This window comes from Schistocerca cancellata, unplaced genomic scaffold (assembly GCF_023864275.1).
Source record: "Schistocerca cancellata isolate TAMUIC-IGC-003103 unplaced genomic scaffold, iqSchCanc2.1 HiC_scaffold_1144, whole genome shotgun sequence".
Classification (NCBI taxonomy): domain Eukaryota; kingdom Metazoa; phylum Arthropoda; class Insecta; order Orthoptera; family Acrididae; genus Schistocerca; species Schistocerca cancellata.
In genome coordinates, this window is record NW_026047143.1 from 529,622 (window position 1) to 549,849 (window position 20,228).

The following is a 20,228-nucleotide window of genomic DNA, read 5'->3' on the forward strand; positions in this document are numbered from 1 at the left end:
GACGAAAAACTGATAGTGAATTGTAACATTCAGGACCACCGAATGACGATGGACCACGCAAATTGCGTCCCGATTCAATACATCGTCCTCCAGCCGAGTTGACTCCATGGGTCTATTGCTGCCTCGGGCACCTTATGGCCGTTCTGCTGTGAGTCTAGATTATAGAATGGGACAAAAAACTGATAGTGAATTGTAACGTTCAGGGCCACCTAATGACGATGGACCACGCAAATTGCGTCCCGATTCAATACATCGTCCTCCAGCCGACTTGAGTCCATGGGTCTATTGCTGCCTCGGGCACCTTATGGCCGTTCTGCTGTGAGTCTAGATTATCGAATGGGACGAAAAACTGATAGTGAATTGTAACGTTCACGGCCTCCTAATGACGATGGATCACTCAAATTGCGTCCCTATACAATACATCGTCCTCCAGCCGACTTGACTCCATGGGTCTATTGCTGCCTCGGGCACCTTATGGCCGTTCTGCTGTGAGTCTAGATTATCGAATGGGACGAAAAACTGATAGTGAATTGTAACGTTCAGGGCCTCCTAATGACGATAGACCACTCAAATTGCGTCCCGATTCAATACATCGTCCTCCAGCAGACTTGTCTCCATGGGTCGATTGCTGCCTCGGGCACCTAATGGCCGTTCTGCTGTGAGTCAAAGATTTTCGAATCGGACGAAAAACTGATAGTGAATTGTAACATTCAGGGCCACCTAATGACGATGGACCACGCAAATTGCGTCCCGATTCAATACATCGTCCTCCAGCCGAGTTGACTAAATGGATCTATTGCTGCCTCGGGCACCTTATGGTCGTTCTGCTGTGAATCTAGATTATCGAATGGGACGAAAAACTGATAGTGAATTGTAACGTTCAGAGCCACCTAATGACGATGGATCACTCAAATTGCGTCCTGATTCAATACATCGTCCTCCAGCAGACTTGTCTCCATGGGTCGATTGCTGCCTCGGGCACCTTATGGCCGTTCTGCTGTGAGTCAAAGATTTTCGAATCGGACGAAAAACTGATAGTGAATTGTAACTTTCAGGGCCACCTAATGACGATGGATCACTCAAATTGCGTCCTGATTCAATACATCGTCCTCCAGCAGACTTGTCTCCATGGGTCGATTGCTGCCTCGGGCACCTTATGGCCGTTCTGCTGTGAGTCAAAGATTTTCGAATCGGACGAAAAACTGATAGTGATTTGTAACATTCAGGGCCACCTAATGACGATGGACCACGCAAATTGCGTCCCGATTCAGTACATCGTCCACTAGCCGACTTGACTCCATGGGACTATTGCTGCCTCGGGCACCTTATGGCCGTTCTGCTGTGAGTCTAGATTATAGAATGCAATGAAAAACTGATAGTGAATTGTAACGTTCAGGGCCACCTAATGACGATGGATCACTCAAATTGCGTCCCGATTCAATACATCGTCCTCCAGCAGACTTGTCTCCATGGGTCTATTGCTGCCTCGGGCACCTTATGGCAGGCCTGCTGTGACTCAAAGATTTTCGAATCGGACGAAAATCTGATAGTGAATTGTAACGTTCAGGGCCTCCTAATGACGATAGAACTTTCAAATTGCGTCCCGATTCAATACATCGTCCTCCAGCAGACTTGTCTCCATGCGTCTATTGCTGCCTCGGGCACCTTATGGCCGTTCTGCTGTGAGTCAAAGATTTTCGAATCGGACGAAAAACTGATAGTGAATTGTAACGTTCAGGGCCACCAAATGACGATGGATCACTCAAATTGCGTCCCGATTCAATACGTCGTCCTCCAGCCGATTTGACTCCAAGGGTCTATTGCTGCCTCGGGCACCTTATGGCCGTTCTGCTGTGAGTCTAGATTATCGAATGGGACAAAAAACTGATAGTGAATTGTAACGTTCAGGGCCTCCTAATGACGATGGATCACTCAAATTGCGTCCCGATTCAATACATCGTCCTCCAGCAGACTTGTCTCCATGGGTCTATTGCTGCCTCGGGCACCTTATGGCCGTTCTGCTGTGAGTCAAAGATTTTCGAATCGGACGAAAAACTGATAGTGAATTGTAACTTTCAGGGCCACCTAATGACGATGGATCACTCAAATTGCGTCCCGATTCAATACATCGTCCACCAGCCGACTTGTCTCAATGGGACTATTGCTGCCTCGGGCACCTTATGGCCGTTCTGCTGTGAGTCAAAGATTTTCGAATCGGACGAAAAACTGATAGTGATTTGTAACATTCAGGGCCACCTAATGACGATGGACCACACAAATTGCGTCCCGATTCAGTACATCGTCCACTAGCCGACTTGACTCCATGGGACTATTGCTGCCTCGGGCACCTTATGGCCGTTCTGCTGTGAGTCTAGATTATAGAATGGGATGAAAAACTGATAGTGAATTGTAACGTTCAGGGCCACCTAATGACGATGGATCACTCAAATTGCGTCCCGATTCAATATATCGTCCTCCAGCAGACTTGTCTCTATGGGTCTATTGCTGCCTCGGGCACCTTATGGCAGGCCTGCTGTGACTCAAAGATTTTCGAATCGGACGAAAAACTGATAGTGAATTGTAACGTTCAGGGCCTCCTAATGACGATGGATCACTCAAATTGCGTCCCGATTCAATACATCGTCCTCCAGCAGACTTGTCTCCATGCGTCTATTGCTGCCTCGGGCACCTTATGGCCGTTCTGCTGTGAGTCAAAGATTTTCGAATCGGACGAAAAACTGATAGTGAATTGTAACGTTCAGGGCCACCTAATGACGATGGATCACTCAAATTGCGTCCCGATTCAATACATCGTCCTCCAGCCGACTTGACTCCATGGGTCTATTGCTGCCTCGGGCACCTTATGGCCGTTCTGCTGTGAATCTAGATTATCGAATGGGACTAAAAACTGATAGTGAATTGTAACGTTCAGGGCCTCCTAATGACGATGGATCACTCAAATTGCGTCCCGATTCAATACATCGTCCTCCAGCAGACTTGTCTCCATGGGTCTATTGCTGCCTCGGGCACCTTATGGCCGTTCTGCTAAGAGTCTAGATTATCGAATGGGACGAAAAACTGATAGTGAATTGTAACGTTCAGGGCCACCTAATGACGATGGATCACTCAAATTGCGTCCCGATTCAATACATCGTCCCCAGCCGACTTGTCTCCATGGGTCTATTGCTGCCTCGGGCACCTTATGGCCGTTCTGCTGTGAGTCTAGATTGTCGAATGGGACGAAAAACTGATAGTGAATTGTAACGTTCAGGGCCACCTAATGACGATGGATCACTCAAATTGCGTCCTGATTCAATACATCGTCCTCCAGCAGACTTGACTTCATGGGTCTATTGCTGCCTCGGGCACCTTATGGCAGGCCTGCTGTGACTCAAAGATTTTCGAATCGGACGAAAAACTGATAGTGAATTGTAACGTTCAGGGCCTCCTAATGACGATGGAACACTCAAATTGCGTCCCGATTCAATACATCGTCCTCCAGCAGACTTGTCTCCATGCGTCTATTGCTGCCTCGGGCACCTTATGGCCGTTCTGCTGTGAGTCAAAGATTTTCGAATCGGACGAAAAACTGATAGTGAATTGTAACGTTCAGGGCCACCTAATGACGATGGATCACTCAAATTGCGTCCCGATTCAATACATCGTCCTCCAGCCGATTTGACTCCATGGGTCTATTGCTGCCTCGGGCACCTTATGGCCGTTCTGCTGTGAGTCTAGATTATCGAATGGGACAAAAAACTGATAGTGAATTGTAACCTTCATGGCCTCCTAATGACGATGGATCACTCAAATTGCGTCCCGATTCAATACATCGTCCTCCAGCAGACTTGTCTCCATGGGTCTATTGCTGCCTCGGGCACCTTATGGCCGTTCTGCTGTGAGTCTAGATTATCGAATGGGACGAAAAACTGATAGTGAATTGTAACGTTCAGGGCCACCTAATGACCATGGATCACTCAAATTGCGTCCCGATTCAATACATCGTCCTCCAGCAGACTAGTCTCCATGGGTCTATTGCTGCCTCGGGCACCTTATGGCCGTTCTGCTGTGAGTCAAAGATTTTCGAATCGGCCGAAAAACTGATAGTGAATTGTAACTTTCAGGGCCACCTAATGACGATGGATCACTCAAATTGCGCCCCGATTCAATACATCGTCCACTAGCCGACTTGTCTCCATGGGTCTACTGCTGCCTCGGGCACCTTATGGCCGTTCTGCTTGAGTCAAAGATTTTCGAATCGGACGAAAAACTGATAGTGAATTGTAACGTTCAGGGCCACCTAATGACGATGGATCACTCAAATTGCGGCCCGATTCAATACATCGTCCTCCAGCCGATTTGACTCCATGATTCTATTGCTGCCTCGGGCACCTTATGGCCGTTCTGCTGTGAGTCTAGATTATCGAATGGGACAAAAAACTGATAGTGAATTGTAACGTTCAGGGCCTCCTAATGACGATGGATCACTCAAATTGCGTCCCGATTCAATACATTGTCCTCCAGCAGACTTGTCTCCATGGGTCTATTGCTGCCTCGGGCACCTTATGCCCGTTCTGCTGTGAGTCTAGATTATCGAATGGGACGAAAAACTGATAGTGAATTGTAACGTTCAGGGCCACCTAATGACCATGGATCACTCAAATTGCGTCCCGATTCAATACATCGTCCTCCAGCAGACTAGTCTCCATGGGTCTATTGCTGCCTCGGGCACCTTATGGCCGTTCTGCTGTGAGTCAAAGATTTTCGAATCGGACGAGAAACTGATAGTGAATTGTAACTTTCAGGGCCACCTAATGACGATGGATCACTCAAATTGCGTCCCGATTAAATACATCGTCCTCCAGCCGACTTGTCTCCATGGGTCTATTGCCGCCTCGGGCACCTTATGGCCGTTCTGCTGTGAGTCAAAGATTTTCGAATCGGACGAAAAACTGATAGTGAATTGTAACGTTCAGGGCCTCCTAATGACGATGGAACACTAAGATTGCGTCCCGATTCAATACATCGTCCTCCAGCAGACTTGACTTCATGGGTCTATTGCTGCCTCGGGCACCTTATGGCCGTTCTGCTGTGAGTCAAAGATTTTCGAATCGGACGAAAAACTGATAGTGAATTGTAACGTTCAGGGCCTCCTAATGACGATGGAACACTCAAATTGCGTCCCGATTCAATACATCGTCCTCCAGCAGACTTGTCTCCATGCGTCTATTGCTGCCTCGGGCACCTTATGGCCGTTCTGCTGTGAGTCACAGATTTTCGAATCGGACGAAAGACTGATAGTGAATTGTAACTTTCAGGGCCACCTAATGACGATGGATCACTCAAATTGCGTCCCGATTAAATACATCGTCCTCCAGCCGACTTGTCTCCATGGGTCTATTGCTGCCTCGGGCACCTTATGGCCGTTCTGCTGTGAGTCAAAGATTTTCGAATCGGACGAAAAACTGATAGTGAATTGTAACGTTCAGGGCCTCCTAATGACGATGGATCACTCAAATTGCGTCCCGATTCAGTACATCGTCCACTAGCCGACTTGACTCCATGGGACTATTGCTGCCTCGGGCACCTTATGGCCGTTCTGCTGTGAGTCTAGATTAAAGAATGGGATGATAAACTGATAGTGAATTGTAACGTTCAGGGCCTCCTAATGACGATGGAACACTCAAATTCCGTCCCGATTCAATACATCGTCCTCCAGCAGACTTGTCTCCATGCGTCTATTGCTGCCTCGGGCACCTTATGGCCGTTCTGCTGTGAGTCAAAGATTTTCGAATCGGACGAAAAACTGATAGTGAATTGTAACGTTCAGGGCCACCTAATGACGATGGATCACTCAAATTGCGTCCCGATTCAATACATCGTCCTCCAGCCGACTTGACTCCATGGGTCTATTGCTGCCTCGGGCACCTTATGGCCGTTCTGCTGTGAGTCTAGATTATCGAATGGGACAAAAAACTGATAGTGAATTGTAACGTTCAGGGCCTCCTAATGACGATGGATCACTCAAATTGCGTCCCGATTCAATTCATCGTCCTCCAGCAGACTTGTCTCCATGGGTCGATTGCTGCCTCGGGCACCTAATGGCCGTTCTGCTGTGAGTCAAAGATTTTCGAATCGGACGAAAAACTGATAGTGAATTGTAACATTCAGGGCCACCGAATGACGATGGGCCACGCAAATTGCGTCCCGATTCAATACATCGTCCTCCAGCTTAGTTGACTCCATGGGTCTAATGCTGCCTCGGGCACCATATGGCCGTTCTGCTGTGAGTCTAGATTATCGAATGGGACAAAAAACTGATAGTGAATTGTAACGTTCAGGGCCACCTAATGACGATGGACCACGCAAATTGCGTCCCGATTCAATACATCGTCCTCCAGCCGACTTGACTCCATGGGTCTATTGCTGCCTCGGGCACCTTATGGCCGTTCTACTGTGAGTCTAGATTATCGAATGGGACGAAAAACTGATAGTGAATTGTAACGTTCACGGCCTCCTAATGACGATGGATCACTCAAATTGCGTCCCTATACAATACATCGTCCTCCAGCCGACTTGACTCCATGGGTCTATTGCTGCCTCGGGCACCTTATGGCCGTTCTGCTGTGAGTCTAGATTATCGAATGGGACGAAAAACTGATAGTGAATTGTAACGTTCAGGGCCTCCTAATGACGATGGACCACTCAAATTGCGTCCCGATTCAATACATCGTCCTCCAGCAGACTTGTCTCCATGGGTCGATTGCTGCCTCGGGCACCTAATGGCCGTTCTGCTGTGAGTCAAAGATTTTCGAATCGGACGAAAAACTGATAGTGAATTGTAACATTCAGGGCCACCTAATGACGATGGACCACGCAAATTGCGTCCCGATTCAATACATCGTCCTCCAGCCGAGTTGACTCCATGGGTCTATTGCTGCCACGGGCACCTTATGGCCGTTCTGCTGTGAATCTAGATTATCGAATGGGACGAAAAACTGATAGTGAATTGTAACGTTCAGAGCCACCTAATGGCGATGGATCACTCAAATTGCGTCCCGATTCAATACATCGTCCCCAGCCGACTTGTCTCCATGGGTCTATTGCTGCCTCGGGCACCTTATGGCCGTTCTGCTTTGAGACTAGATTATCGAATGGGACGAAAAACTGATAGTGAATTGTAACGTTCAGGGCCACCTAATGACGATGGATCACTCAAATTGCGTCCTGATTCAATACATCGTCCTCCAGCAGACTTGACTTCATGGGTCTATTGCTGTCTCGGGCACCTTATGGCCGTTCTGCTGTGAGTCAAAGATTTTCGAATCGGACGAAAAACTGATAGTGAATTGTAACTTTCAGGGCCACCTAATGACGATGGATCACTCAAATTGCGTCCTGATTCAATACATCGTCCTCCAGCAGACTTGTCTCCATGGGTCGATTGCTGCCTCGGGCACCTTATGGCCGTTCTGCTGTGAGTCAAAGATTTTCGAATCGGACGAAAAACTGATAGTGATTTGTAACATTCAGGGCCACCTAATGACGATGGACCACGCAAATTGCGTCCTGATTCAGTACATCGTCCACTAGCCGACTTGACTCCATGGGACTATTGCTGCCTCGGGCACCTTATGGCCGTTCTGCTGTGAGTCTAGATTATAGAATGGGATGAAAAACTGATAGTGAATTGTAACGTTCAGGGCCACCTAATGACGATGGATCACTCAAATTGCGTCCCGATTCAATACATCGTCCTCCAGCAGACTTGTCTCCATGGGTCTATTGCTGCCTCGGGCACCTTATGGCAGGCCTGCTGTGACTCAAAGATTTTCGAATCGGACGAAAATCTGATAGTGAATTGTAACGTTCAGGGCCTCCTAATGACGATAGAACTTTCAAATTGCGTCCCGATTCAATACATCGTCCTCCAGCAGACTTGTCTCCATGCGTCTATTGCTGCCTCGTGCACCTTATGGCCGTTCTGCTGTGAGTCAAAGATTTTCGAATCGGACGAAAAACTGATAGTGAATTGTAACTTTCAGGGCCACGTAATGACGATGGATCACACAAATTGCGTCCCGATTCAATACATCGTCCACCAGCCGACTTGTCTCAATGGGACTATTGCTGCCTCGGGCACCTTATGGCAGTTCTGCTGTGAGTCAAAGATTTTCGAATCGGACGAAAAACTGATAGTGAATTGAAACGTTCAGGGCCTCCTAATGACGATGGAACACTCAAATTGCGTCCCGATTCAATACATCGTCCTCCAGCAGACTTGTCTCCATGCGTCTATTGCTGCCTCGGGCACCTTATGGCCGTTCTGCTGTGAGTCAAAGATTTTCGAATCGGACGAAAAACTGATAGTGAATTGTAACTTTCAGGGCCACCTAATGACGATGGATCACTCAAATTGCGTCCCGATTCAATACATCGTCCACCAGCCGACTTGCCTCTATGGGTCTATTGCTGCCTCGGGCACCTTATGGCCGTTCTGCTGTGAGTCAAAGATTTTCGAATCGGACGAAAAACTGATAGTGAATTGTAACGTTCAGGGCCTCCTAATGACGATGGAACACTCAAACTGCGTCCCGATTCAATACATCGTCCTCCAGCAGACTTGTCTCCATGCGTCTATTGCTGCCTCGGGCACCTTATGGCCGTTCTGCTGTGAGTCAAAGATTTTCGAATCGGACGAAAAACTGATAGTGAATTGTAACGTTCAGGGCCTCCTAATGACGATGGAACACTCAAACTGCGTCCCGATTCAATACATCGTCCTCCAGCAGACTTGTCTCCATGCGTCTATTGCTGCCTCGGGCACCTTATGGCCGTTCTGCTGTGAGTCAAAGATTTTCGAATCGGACGAAAAACTGATAGTGAATTGTAACGTTCAGGGCCTCCTAATGACGATGGAACACTCAAACTGCGTCCCGATTCAATACATCGTCCTCCAGCAGACTTGTCTCCATGCGTCTATTGCTGCCTCGGGCACCTTAAGGCCGTTCTGCTGTGAGTCTAGATTATCGAATGGGACGAAAAACTGATAGTGAATTGTAACGTTCAGGGCCTCCTAATGACGATGGATCACTCAAATTGCGTCCCGATTCAATACATCGTCCTCCAGCCGACTTGACTCCATGGGTCTATTGCTGCCTCGGGCACCTTATGGCCGTTCTGCTGTGAGTCTAGATTATCGAATGGGACGAAAAACTGATAGTGAATTGTAACGTTCAGGGCCTCCTAATGACGATGGATCACTCAAATTGCGTCCCGATTCAATACATCGTCCTCCAGCAGACTTGTCTCCATGGGTCGATTGCTGCCTCGGGCACCTAATGGCCGTTCTGCTGTGAGTCAAAGATTTTCGAATCGGACGAAAAACTGATAGTGAATTGTAACATTCAGGGCCACCTAATGACGATGGACCACGCAAATTGCGTCCCGATTCAATACATCATCCTCCAGCCGAGTTGACTCCATGGGTCTATTACTGCCTCGGGCACCTTATGGCCGTTCTGCTGTGAATCTAGATTATCGAATGGGACGAAAAACTGATAGTGAATTGTAACGTTCAGGGCCACCTAATGACAATGGATCACTCAAATTGCGTCCCGATTCAATACATCGTCCTCCAGCAGACTTGACTTCATGGGTCTATTGCTGCCTCTGGCACCTTATGGCCGTTCTGCTGCGAGTCAAAGATTTTCGAATCGGACGAAAAACTGATAGTGAATTGTAACTTTCAGGGCCACCTAATGACGATGGATCACTCAAATTGCGTCCCGATTCAATACATCGTCCTCCAGCAGACTTGTCTCCATGGGTCGATTGCTGCCTCGGGCACCTTATGGCCGTTCTGCTGTGAGTCAAAGATTTTCGAATCGGACGAAAAACTGATAGTGAATTGTAACGTTCAGGGCCTCCTAATGACGATGGAACACTCAAATTCCGTCCCGATTCAATACATCGTCCTCCAGCAGACTTGTCTCCATGGGTCTATTGCTGCCTCGGGCACCTTATGGCAGGCCTGCTGTGACTCAAAGATTTTCGAATCGGACGAAAAACTGATAGTGAATTGTAACGTTCAGGGCCTCCTAATGACGATGGAACACTCAAATTCCGTCCCGATTTAATACATCGTCCTCCAGCACACTTGTCTCCATGCGTCTATTGCTGCCTCGGGCACCTTATGGCCGTTCTGCTGTGAGTCAAAGATTTTCGAATCGGACGAAAAACTGATAGTGAATTGTAACGTTCAGGGCCACCTAATGACGATGGATCACTCAAATTGCGTCCCGATTCAATACATCGTCCTCCAGCCGACTTGACTCCATGGGTCTATTGCTGCCTCGGGCACCTTATGGCCGTTCTGCTGTGAGTCTAGATTATCGAATGGGACGAAAAACTGATAGTGAATTGTAACGTTCAGGGCCACCTAATGACGATGGATCACTGAAATTGCGTCCCGATTCAAGACATCGTCCTCCAGCCGACTTGACTCCATGGGTCTATTGCTGCCTCGGGCACCTTATGGCCGTTCTGCTGTGAGTCTAGATTATCGAATGGGACGAAAAACTGATAGTGAATTGTAACTTTCAGGGCCTCCTAATGACGATGGATCACTCAAATTGCGTCCCGATTCAATACATCGTCCTCCAGCCGACTTGACTCCATGGGTCTATTGCTGCCTCGGGCACCTTATGGCCGTTCTGCTGTGAGTCTAGATTATCGAATGGGACGAAATACTGATAGTGAATTGTAACGTTCAGAGCCTCCTAATGACGATGGATCACTCAAATTGTGTCCCGATTCAATACATCGTCCTCCAGCAGACTTGTCTCCATGGGTCTATTGCTGCCTCGGGCACCTTATGGCCGTTCTGCTGTGAGTCAAAGATTTTCGAATCGGACGAAAAACTGATAGTGAATTGTAACTTTCAGGACCACCTAATGACGATGGATCACTCAAATTGCGTCCCGATTCAATACATCGTCCACCAGCCGACTTGTCTCCATGGGTCTATTGCTGCCTCGGGCACCTTATGGCCGTTCTGCTGTGAGTCAAAGATTTTCGAATCGGACGAAAAACTGATAGTGAATTGTAACGTTCAGGGCCTCCTAATGACGATGGAACACTCAAATTGCGTCCCGATTCAATACATCGTCCTCCAGCAGACTTGTCTCCATGCGTCTATTGCTGCCTCGGGCACCTTATGGCCGTTCTGCTGTGAGTCAAAGATTTTCGAATCGGACGAAAAACTGATAGTGAATTGTAACTTTCAGGGCCACCTAATGACGATGGATCACTCAAAATGCGTCCCGATTCAATACATCGTCCTCCAGCAGACTTGTCTCCATCGGTCTATTGCTGCCTCGGGCACCTTATGGCCGTTCTGCTGTGAGTCAAAGATTTTCGAATCGGACGAAAAACTGATAGTGAATTGTAACTTTCAGGGCCACCTAATGACGATGGATCACTCAAATTGCGTCCCGATTCAATACATCGTCCACCAGCCGACTTGTCTCTATGGGTCTATTGCTGCCTCGGGCACCTTATGGCCGTTCTGCTGTAAGTCAAAGATTTTCGAATCGGACGAAAAACTGATAGTGAATTGTAACGTTCAGGGCCTCCTAATGACGATGGAACACTCAAACTGCGTCCCGATTCAATACATCGTCCTCCAGCAGACTTGTCTCCATGCGTCTATTGCTGCCTCGGGCACCTTATGGCCGTTCTGCTGTGAGTCAAAGATTTTCGAATGGGACGAAAAACTGATAGTGAATTGTAACGTTCAGGGCCTCCTAATGACGATGGATCACTCAAATTGCGTCCCGATTCAATACATCGTCCTCCAGCCGACTTGACTCCATGGGTCTATTGCTGCCTCGGGCACCTTATGGCCGTTCTGCTGTGAGTCTAGATTATCGAATGGGACGAAAAACTGATAGTGAATTGTAACGTTCAGGGCCACCTAATGACAATGGATCACTCAAATTGCGTCCCGATTCAATACATCGTCCTCCAGCAGACTTGACTTCATGGGTCTATTGCTGCCTCTGGCACCTTATGGCCGTTCTGATGTGAGTCAAAGATTTTCGAATCGGACGAAAAACTGATAGTGAATTGTAACTTTCAGGGCCACCTAATGACGATGGATCACTCAAATTGCGTCCCGATTCAATACATCGTCCTCCAGCAGACTTGTCTCCATGGGTCCATTGCTGCCTCGGGCACCTTATGGCCGTTCTGCTGTGAGTCAAAGATTTTCGAATCGGACGAAAAACTGATAGTGATTTGTAACATTCAGGACCACCTAATGACGATGGACCCCACAAATTGCGTCCCGATTCAGTACATCGTCCACTAGCCGACTTGACTCCATGGGACTATTGCTGCCTCGGGCACCTTATGGCCGTTCTGCTGTGAGTCTAGATTATAGAATGGGATGAAAAACTGATAGTGAATTGTAACGTTCAGGGCCACCTAATGACGATGGATCACTCAAATTGCGTCCCGATTCAATACATCGTCCTCCAGCAGACTTGTCTCCATGGGTCTATTGCTGCCTCGGGCACCTTATGGCAGGCCTGCTGTGACTCAAAGATTTTCGAATCGGACGAAAAACTGATAGTGAATTGTAACGTTCAGGGCCTCCTAATGACGATGGAACACTCAAATTCCGTCCCGATTCCACACATCGTCCTCCAGCACACTTGTCTCCATGCGTCTATTGCTGCCTCGGGCACCTTATGGCCGTTCTGCTGTGAGTCAAAGATTTTCGAATTGGACGAAAAACTGATAGTGAATTGTAACGTTCAGGGCCACCTAATGACGATGGATCACTCAAATTGCGTCCCGATTCAATACATCGTCCTCCAGCCGACTTGACTCCATGGGTCTATTGCTGCCTCGGGCACCTTATGGCCGTTCTGCTGTGAGTCTAGATTATCGAATGGGACGAAAAACTGATAGTGAATTGTAACGTTCAGGGCCTCCTAATGACGATGGATCACTCAAATTGCGTCCCGATTCAATACATCGTCCTCCAGCCGACTTGACTCCATGGGTCTATTGCTGCCTCGGGCACCTTATGGCCGTTCTGCTGTGAGTCTAGATTATCGAATGGGACGAAAAACTGATAGTGAATTGTAACTTTCAGGGCCACCTAATGACGATGGATCACTCAAATTGCGTCCCGATTCAACACATCGTCCACCAGCCGACTTGTCTCCATGGGTCTATTGCTGCCTCGGGCACCTTATGGCCGTTCTGCTGTGAGTCAAAGATTTTCGAATCGGACGAAAAACTGATAGTGAATTGTAACGTTCAGGGCGTCCTAATGACGATGGAACACTCAAATTGCGTCCCGATTCAATACATCGTCCTCCAGCAGACTTGTCTCCATGCGTCTATTGCTGCCTCGGGCACCTTATGGCCGTTCTGCTGTGAGTCAAAGATTTTCGAATCGGACGAAAAACTGATAGTGAATTGTAACTTTCAGGGCCACCTAATGACGATGGATCACTCAAATTGCGTCCCGATTAAATACATCGTCCTCCAGCCGACTTGTCTCCATGGGTCTATTGCTGCCTCGGGCACCTTATGGCCGTTCTGCTGTGAGTCAAAGATTTTCGAATCGGACGTAAAACTGATAGTGAATTGTAACGTTCAGGGCCTCCTAATGACGATGGAACACTAAAATTGCGTCCCGATTCAATACATCGTCCTTCAGCAGACGTGACTTCATGCGTCTATTGCTGCCTCGGGCACCTTATGGCCGTTCTGCTGTGAGTCTAGATTATCGAATGGGACAAAAAACTGATAGTGAATTGTAACGTTCAGGGCCTCCTAATGACGATGGATCACTCAAATTGCGTCCCGATTCAATACATCGTCCTCCAGCAGACTTGTCTCCATGGGTCTATTGCTGCCTCGGGCACCTTATGGCCGTTCTGCTGTGAGTCTAGATTATCGAATGGGACGAAAAACTGATAGTGAATTGTAACGTTCAGGGCCACCTAATGACGATGGATCACTCAAATTGCGTCCCGATTCAATACATCGTCCTCCAGCCGACTTGACTCCATGGGTCTATTGCTGCCTCGGGCACCTTATGGCCGTTCTGCTGTGAGTCAAAGATTTTCGAATCGGACGAAAAACTGATAGTGATTTGTAACATTCAGGACCACCTAATGACGATGGACCCCACAAATTGCGTCCCGATTCAGTACATCGTCCACTAGCCGACTTGAGTCCATGGGACTATTGCTGCCTCGGGCACCTTATGGCCGTTCTGCTGTGAGTCTAGATTATAGAATGGGATGAAAAACTGATAGTGAATTGTAACGTTCAGGGCCACCTAATGACGATGTATCACTCAAATTGCGTCCCGATTCAATACATCGTCCTCCAGCAGACTTGTCTCCATGGGTCTATTGCTGCCTCGGGCACCTTATGGCAGGTCTGCTATGACTCAAAGATTTTCGAATCGGACGAAAAACTGATAGTGAATTGTAACGTTCAGGGCCTCCTAATGACGATGGAACACTCAAATTCCGTCCCGATTCAATACATCGTCCTCCAGCAGACTTGTCTCCATGCGTCTATTGCTGCCTCGGGCACCTTATGGCCGTTCTGCTGTGAGTCAAAGATTTTCGAATCGGACGAAAAACTGATAGTGAATTGTAACGTTCAGTGCCACCTAATGACGATGGATCACTCAAATTGCGTCCCGATTCAATACATCGTCCTCCAGCCGACTTGACTCCATGGGTCTATTGCTGCCTCGGGCACCTTATGGCCGTTCTGCTGTGAGTCTAGATTATCGAATGGGACGAAAAACTGATAGTGAATTGTAACGTTCAGGGCCTCCTAATGACGATGGATCACTCAAATTGCGTCCCGATTCAATACATCGTCCTCCAGCAGACTTGTCTCCATGGGTCGATTGCTGCCTCGGGCACCTAATGGCCGTTCTGCTGTGAGTCAAAGATTTTCGAATCGGACGAAAAACTGATAGTGAATTGTAACATTCAGGGCCACCTAATGCCGATGGACCACGCAAATTGCGTCCCGATTCAATAAATCGTCCTCCAGCCGAGTTGACTCCATGGGTCTATTGCTGCCTCGGGCACCTAATGGCCGTTCTGCTGTGAATCTAGATTATCGAATGGGACGAAAAACTGATAGTGAATTGTAACGTTCAGGGCCACCTAATGACGATGGATCACTCAAATTGCGTCCCGATTCAATACATCGTCCCCAGCTGACTTGTCGCCATGGGTCTATTGCTGCCTCGGGCACCTTATGGCAGGCCTGCTGTGACTCAAAGATTTTCGAATCGGACGAAAAACTGATAGTGAATTGTAACGTTCAGGGCCTCCTAATGACGATGGAACACTCAAATTCCGTCCCGATTCAATACATCGTCCTCCAGCAGACTTGTCACCATGCGTCTATTGCTGCCTCGGGCACCTTATGGCCGTTCTGCTGTGAGTCAAAGATTTTCGAATCGGACGAAAAACTAATAGTGAATTGTAACGTTCAGGGCCACCTAATGACGATGGACCACGCAAATTGCGTCCCGATTCAATACATCATCCTCCAGCCGAGATGACTCCAATGGTCTATTACTGCCTCGGGCACCTTATGGCCGTTCTGCTGTGAATCTAGATTATCGAATGGGACGAAAAACTGATAGTGAATTGTAACGTTCAGGGCCACCTAATGACGATGGATCACTCAAATTGCGTCCCGATTCAATACATCGTCCTCCAGCAGACTTGTCTCCATGGGTCTATTGCTGCCTCGGGCACGTTATGGCAGGCCTGCTGTGACTCAAAGATTTTCGAATCGGACGAAAAACTGATAGTGAATTGTAACGTTCAGGGCCTCCTAATGACGATGGAACACTAAAATTGCGTCCCGATTCAATACATCGTCCTTCAGCAGACGTGACTTCATGCGTCTATTGCTGCCTCGGGCACCTTATGGCCGTTCTGCTGTGAGTCTAGATTATCGAATGGGACGAAAAACTGATAGTGAATTGTAACGTTCAGGGCCACCTAATGACGATGGATCACTCAAATTGCGTCCCGATTCAATACATCGTCCTCCAGCCGACTTGACTCCATGGGTCTATTGCTGCCTCGGGCACCTTATGGCCGTTCTGCTGTGAGTCTAGATTATCGAATGGGACGAAAAACTGATAGTGAATTGTAACGTTCAGGGCCTCCTAATGACGATGGATCACTCAAATTGCGTCCCGATTCAATACATCGTTCTCCAGCCGACTTGACTCCATTGGTCTATTGCTGCCTCGGGCACCTTATGGCCGTTCTGCTGTGAGTCTAGATTATCGAATGGGACGAAAAACTGATAGTGAATTGTAACGTTCAGGGCCTCCTAATGACGATGGATCACTCAAATTGCGTCCCGATTCAATACATCGTCCTCCAGCAGACTTGTCTCCATGGGTCGATTGCTGCCTCGGGCACCTATTGGCCGTTCTGCTGTGAGTCAAAGATTTTCGAATCGGACGAAAAACTGATAGTGAATTGTAACATTCAGGGCCACCTAATGACGATGGACCACGCAAAATGCGTCCCGATTCAATAGATCATCCTCCAGCCGAGATGACTCCATGGGTCTATTACTGCCTCGGGCACCTTATGGCCGTTCTGCTGTGAATCTAGATTATCGAATGGGACGAAAAACTGATAGTGAATTGTAACGTTCAGGGCCACCTAATGACAATGGATCACTCAAATTGCGTCCCGATTCAATACATCGTCCTCCAGCAGACTTGACTACATGGGTCTATTGCTGCCTCTGGCACCTTATGGCCGTTCTGCTGTGAGTCAAAGATTTTCGAATCGGACGAAAAACTGATAGTGAATTGTAACTTTCAGGGCCACCTAATGACGATGGATCACTCAAATTGCGTCCCGATTCAATACATCGTCCTCCAGCAGACTTGTCTCCATGGGTCGATTGCTGCCTCGGGCACCTTATGGCCGTTCTGCTGTGAGTCAAAGATTTTCGAATCGGACGAAAAACTGATAGTGATTTGTAACATTCAGGACCACCTAATGACGATGGACCCCACAAATTGCGTCCCGATTCAGTACATCGTCCACTAGCCGACTTGACTCCATGGGACTATTGCTGCCTCGGGCACCTTATGGCCGTTCTGCTGTGAGTCAAAGATTTTCGAATCGGACGAAAAACTGATAGTGAATTGTAACGTTCAGGGCCACCTAATGACGATGTATCACTCAAATTGCGTTCCGATACAATACATCGTCCTCCAGCAGACTTGTCTCCATGGGTCTATTGCTGCCTCGGGCACCTTATGGCAGGCCTGCTGTGACTCAAAGATTTTCCAATCGGACGAAAAACTGATAGTGAATTGTAACGTTCAGTGCCACCTAATGACGATGGATCACTCAAATTGCGTCCCGATTCAATACATCGTCCTCCAGCCGACTTGACTCCATGGGTCTATTGCTGCCTCGGGCACCTTATGGCCGTTCTGCTGTGAGTCTAGATTATCGAATGGGACGAAAAACTGATAGTGAATTGTAACGTTCAGGGCCTCCTAATGACGATGGATCACTCAAATTGCGTCCCGATTCAATACATCGTCCTCCAGCAGACTTGTCTCCATGGGTCGATTGCTGCCTCGGGCACCTAATGGCTGTTCTGCTGTGAGTCAAAGATTTTCGAATCGGACGAAAAACTGATAGTGAATTGTAACATTCAGGGCCACCTAATGCCGATGGACCACGCAAATTGCGTCCCGATTCAATACATCGTCCTCCAGCCGAGTTGACTCCATGGGTCTATTGCTGCCTCGGGCACCTAATGGCCGTTCTGCTGTGAATCTAGATTATCGAATGGGACGAAAAACTGATAGTGAATTGTAACGTTCAGGGCCACCTAATGACGATGGATCACTCAAATTGCGTCCCGATTCAATACATCGTCCACAGCTGACTTGTCGCCATGGGTCTATTGCTGCCTCGGGCACCTTATGGCTGTTCTGCTGTGAGTCAAAGATTTTCGAATCGGACGAAAAACTGATAGTGATTTGTAACATTCAGGGCCACCTAATGACGATGGACCACACAAATTGCGTCCCGATTCAGTTCATCGTCCACTAGCCGACTTGACTCCATGGGACTATTGCTGCCTCGGGCACCTTATGGCCGTTCTGCTGTGAGTCTAGATTATAGAATGGGATGAAAAACTGATAGTGAATTGTAACGTTCAGGGCCACCTAATGACGATGGATCACTCAAATTGCGTCCCGATTCAATACATCGTCCTCCAGCAGACTTGTCTCCATGGGTCTATTGCTGCCTCGGGCACCTTATGGCAGGCCTGCTGTGACTCAAAGATTTTCGAATCGGACGAAAAACTGATAGTGAATTGTAACGTTCAGGGCCTCCTAATGACGATGGAACACTCAAATTCCGTCCCGATTCAATACATCGTCCTCCAGCAGACTTGTCACCATGCGTCTATTGCTGCCTCGGGCACCTTATGGCCGTTCTGCTGTGAGTCAAAGATTTTCGAATCGGACGAAAAACTAATAGTGAATTGTAAAGTTCAGGGCCACCTAATGACGATGGATCACTCAAATTGCGTCCCGATTCAATACATCGTCCTCCAGCCGACTTGACTCCATGGGTCTATTGCTGCCTCGGGCACCTTATGGCCGTTCTGCTGTGAGTCTAGATTATCGAATGGGACAAAAAACTGATAGTGAATTGTAACGTTCAGGGCCTCCTAATGACGATGGATCACTCAAATTGCGTCCCGATTCAATACATCGTCCTCCAGCAGACTTGTCTCCATGGGTCTATTGCTGCCTCGGGCACCTTATGGCCGTTCTGCTGTGAGTCTAGATTATCGAATGGGACGAAAAACTGATAGTGAATTGTAACGTTCAGGGCCACCTAATGACGATGGACCACGCAAATTGCGTCCCGATTCAATACATCGTCCTCCAGCCGACTTGACTCCATGGGTCTATTGCTGACTCGGGCACCTTATGGCCGTTCTGCTGTGAGTCTAGATTATCGAATGGGACGAAAAACTGATAGTGAATTGTAACGTTCAGGGCCTCCTAATGACGATGGATCACTCAAATTGCGTCCCGATTCAATACATCGTCCTCCAGCTGACTTGACTCCATGGGTCTATTGCTGCCTCGGGCACCTTATGGCCGTTCTGCTGTGAGTCTAGATTATCGAATGGGACGAAAAACTGATAGTGAATTGTAACGTTCAGGGCCTCCTAATGACGATGGACCACTCAAATTGCGTTCCGATTCAATACATCGTCCTCCAGCAGACTTGTCTCTATGGGTCGATTGCTGCCTCGGGCACCTAATGGCCGTTCTGCTGTGAGTCAAAGATTTTCGAATCGGTCGAAAAACTGATAGTGAATTGTAACATTCAGGGCCACCTAATGACGATGGACCACGCAAATTGCGTCCCGATTCAATACATCGTCCTCCAGCCGAGTTGACTCCATGGGTCTATTGCTGCCTCGGGCACCTTATGGCCGTTCTGCTGTGAATCTAGATTATCGAATGTGACGAAAAACTGATAGTGAATTGTAACGTTCAGAGCCACCTAATGACGATGGATCACTCAAATTGCGTCCCGATTCAATACATCGTCCCCAGCCGACTTGTCTCCATGGGTCTATTGCTGCCTCGGGCACCTTATGGCCGTTCTGCTTTGAGTCTAGATTATCGAATGGGACGAAAAACTGATAGTGAATTGTAACGTTCAGGGCCACCTAATGACGATGGATCACTCAAATTGCGTCCTGATTCAATACATCGTCCTCCAGCAGACTTGACTTCATGGGTCTATTGCGGCCTCGGGCACCTTATGGCCGTTCTGCTGTGAGTCAAAGATTTTCGAATCGGACGAAAAACTGATAGTGAATTGTAACTTTCAGCCACCTAATGACGATGTATCACTCAAATTGCGTCCCGATTCAATACATCGTCCTCCAGCAGACTTGTCTCCATGGGTCGATTGCTCCCTCGGGCACCTTATGGCCGTTCTGCTGTGAGTCAAAGATTTTCGAATCGGACGAAAAACTGATAGTGATTTGTAACATTCAGGGCCACCTAATGACGATGGACCACACAAATTGCGTCCCGATTCAGTACATCGTCCACTAGCCGACTTGACTCCATG